Source organism: Calidris pugnax, unplaced genomic scaffold (assembly GCF_001431845.1).
Source record: "Calidris pugnax isolate Ruff unplaced genomic scaffold, ASM143184v1 scaffold245, whole genome shotgun sequence".
NCBI lineage: Eukaryota > Metazoa > Chordata > Aves > Charadriiformes > Scolopacidae > Calidris > Calidris pugnax.
Window position 1 is genome coordinate 318,497 of NW_015090982.1, and position 3,822 is coordinate 322,318.

General features: G+C 63.0%; 1 protein-coding gene across 1 annotated transcript in view; it reads left to right on the forward strand.

The window, feature by feature from the left end:
* Positions 1-341: 341 nt before the first annotated feature.
* Positions 342-3,822, forward strand: part of TFEB (transcription factor EB) — a 14,400-nt gene continuing 10,919 nt past the window's right edge. Inside the window, exon 1 of the mRNA XM_014953750.1 lies at positions 342-654. The gene's annotated coding sequence lies outside the window, so the exon portion shown is untranslated. The remainder of the gene's footprint in view (positions 655-3,822) is intronic.

The window sequence follows — 3,822 nt, forward strand, 5'->3', positions numbered from 1 at the left end:
CCCCCCGCTTCCCCACACCGCATCCGAGGGGCTGAGGGTCCTCCCCAGTGCAGCATCCAGGATGGGACATCTTGGTGGCAACGGCTGGCGATGAGCTTGGGGACGGGCAGGGGGTTTTTGGGAGCCTCGGGGAGAAGGGTGAGCAGTAGGTCTGGCTGTCACCCAGGTTGTTTCCTTTGAATTTTGGGGGGAATCAGATGGGGTGGGGAGTTTTTAGGGGGAAATGAGGAGGGGGCTGGGGCTGGGTTGGGACACGGGGAGTGTTTCCCCCGTTCCTCCCCCGGGAGGAGGGGGGGTCGGGTGCCAGTGGGCTCAGCCTTATCTGCAGTGGGGTGGGTGCCACGCTCAGCCCCGTCCCCGCTCCAGGCTGGGGGCAGGAGAAGATCTCGCCTGGAGAAAGCCCAGTCTGGTGGGAAATAAAACCAACCCACCAAACCTCTGGGCTCCTTTATGGTCAAACCAGCATAACCCGTGCCAGGGAGGAGGCAGCACCCGTAGCTGAGGACCTGACCCGGTTGCACCGGCAGGGTGCCAGGGCAGGGGCTGGGTTGGCAGCGGGGGCTCCCGAGAGCCACGTTTGACCTTCACGGAGCAGGAAAGCGCCGGGCTGAGCCGGGGGGAGAGGAGGGGAGAGGAGAAACCTCTGCTCCGCGGGTAAGCCGTGATGGCCGGGTGCTCCCTGGGGCACGAGGAGGTGCTGCTGGGGCCGGGATGGTGGTGATGGTGGTGATGGTGGTGGGGGGGGAAGGAGGGTGCTGGGAGCTGTTTGGGAGGACAAGTCACAGGCTGTCCCCAACTTGTTTATTCTTGGGGACGGGGAACAGCTGCGGCTCCCATGGACGGAGGGGGTGGCCGCGGCGCTGGGGCTGCCGGCCGCGGTACGGTTACATGAAATCCACCTCGAGAGGAGCCTCTGGTTGGGTGCCGGGGGCTGGACGCGGCGTATTTATAAATATTACCTCCTTCCAGCAGCACGGGGCCATGGAGGGAGGGTGGGAGGGAGGAGGGATGGGGGCGGCACCAGGAGGGGGGGACACACACACATGGGGCTGTCACCTCGCACTTTGTGCAGCAGAGAGCTGCGCTGGCGGCGAGTGGCATCGTGAATTTGGGGGGTGTGAACCCCCAGGGGTGGTTTTGCTGAGCCGTCCCCACTTTCCGGGCCGGTTTCTAGGATTTTGGGGCACCTCTAAAACCCAAGCACTGTGGTGTGGTGTGTCCATCCTGCTGCAGCCAATCTGGGGGCGAGGGACGGTGCTGTCCTGCCTGTTTGTTCTCCTTATTGCTCATTTATGCAGTTTTTTTTTTTAAAAAAAAAGCCAACACCCAAGTTGTTTGGCGGTTGTTGGAGCAGGATGGGGTTTGCTCTTTGGCTGGGGGGGTTGCGTGTGGGAGCCCCCCCTTGTTCCCAGCTCCCTCGACCTTTGCCGAGGTGACGGGGACACGGTGTGGCCACCCGTCCCGTCCCTCCCCGGGCCCCTCCAAGGTCACCCCGCTCCTCTCCTCGCCTCCCCGCTGAAAGGCGGACGCGATACGGGGCTGATTAATCACTCAGCCCCGGGTGGTGCCGGGCCGCGGCCACCGCGCGTCCCCCCGCTCCCTGCGCTGCCGTTGGCTCGTCCTCGCCCCAGGAACGTCCTTCTGCCTGTTAACACTTTTATTTTTAATTGCAGGGGGGGACGGGAGGGGAGGGGAGGGCAGGAACTTGTCGGCTCGGGCTGTTTGCGCTGGCGGGCTGTGAATTCCCCCGGCGGTCAGTTGGACAGTGATGTTTCAATCAGGGCTCCTGCCCCGTGGGAAGGGCTTTTGCTCTGGTTTGGAGCCACCACCGAGCTGGGGTCCAGCCCCATGGGGATGGGATTCCAGGGGTCCCCAGCCTGGCTCCTAGGGCTGTACCCAGATCTGGTCCGTGGGTGCCATCCTCCACCCTCCGTGCCCAGCCGGGTTGATAGCATGTGTGCCATCCCCAAGCTGTGCCACAGCAGAGCTGGGCTTTTTTGGGGTGAGGGAGAGGCTTTTTTTGGGGTGATGGCATGTGTGCTGTCCCCAAGCTGTGCCACCTTGGGCAGAGGGGCTTTTTTGGGGTGAGGGAGAGGCTGCCACACACAGGTGGCCCCTCATGGATATCCCTTGGCACCATCAGAACCAAGAGGCTTTTTTATGGACCCCGTTGATTCTGCCCTGGGGGTGACACCCTGACAAGGGACACTCGGCCCTGGCTCTTGGTACCCAGGGACTTGATGCTTTTTCTTCCACCGAGCTCCTTACACCTCCCTGGCGAGGTGAGCTTTACCCGGGCAGTTTGGGGACCACTTTAGCCGGGGTCCTGCTGTCATACAAGACAGCGTTAATGTTTTTACTGTCCTGGATACCTGGGCCGCTTCCAGGAGCGGTATTTAACGCATGGAAGGGAAAACATGTTGCCTCTGACCCGAGCGCCTGCTAACAACGCTGCGCTCCACGTTTCTGGGATGCCGGGGCTAAAAACAGTCCCGGTGACTCAGTCTCTTCCCTGATGTTGTCAACTGACCCCGGGTTTTATTTGCCAAGTCCCTCCGCCTTCTCCTTCTCCCTTTCAGGGCTGCGTGCTCGCTGCGCGGGGAAGTTGCCTCCGGATGGGGTTGGGGTGGCTCTGACCATCCACCTGCCCGACCCATCTCCTGCCCGACCCATCTCATCTCCTGCCTGCTGGGTGGGTGATGGGGAGGGCACTGTCGCTCTCTGGGGTTGGAAATGGGGCTGTCTCCCCACATTCCCAACATCTCATCCTCATCCCAGAGGGGCATAGGCTGGATGGCACCTCCGGAGCCTCTGGTCCAGCCCCAAGCGTGGCCAACGTTGGGGTTAGGTTGGGGTCTCCAAGGATGGAGGTTGCTCCCCTGCCAGGGTTTGACCACCCTCGTGGTGAGAATCCCATCCTAGACCCTGTCCCACTGCCCCTTTCTGCGGCACCTCGCTCCTCAGTGTGACGATGAAGATGAAGGGGTCCTTCCTCCCGCTGGGTGCTGGCGTCACCCGACCCCTGACACTGCGGGTACGGCATAAATCACCCCCGTGGTGGCCTTGCCAAGTCGGGGCGAGTGCCCCGAGGGACCAGTCCCAGCTGGCCAGGAGCGGATGGGTGCCAGCCGCGTTGCTGGCAGGGTGGCACAGCAGCGGCTCGCCGGTCCGGCCCGGGAGGGAGGTGGGGGGTGCTTCCCTGGTGGGGAAACAGGGGACCTCGATCCTCTTGGGGTGTGTGGGGCGGTGCAGCAGTGCCCTGCTGGGACGGTGACACATCCAGCGCGGGCAAAGAGGGGAGATGGTGCAAAGTGGGGTGTGGGGGTCCCCAGCACCGTGCCAGATACGTGGGGTATCACACAGGCATCCTCGTCATCGCTTTGCCATTGGTTGGTGACAGCCAGCACTGGCATTGCTGTCCCCGTGGGGACTGGCTGTGGGTGGCAGAGGGACCCCCCGTGCTGCCGGAGGGACCCCGATGGGACCAGCTCTGGCTGCGTCACGTTGGTGCTTGTTCTGCCCCCGACTCCAGCCATAAGGGAGGGCGAAGGATCCCTGCGTGCCGCATTCCCCGGAGGGACAAGGGACAGCTTTTTGTCCCTCTGTGTATTTGCAGGCAGGGATGTCACCGCAGGGGACATCCTCCCGAGGGGACGCCATGGGGCAGACCCCCCAGCCCGGGTTTGGGCACCCCGGGGAGCCCGGCAGCCGTGGCTGCATCTTTTTGCCAGGCTTTTTCTCAGCTGGGTTGCTAACTCCTGCCTTGCAGTGAGAAAAACAAGCAGGTTTGGAGGGTTTTTTGCAACTTCCCCCTCTCCCCCC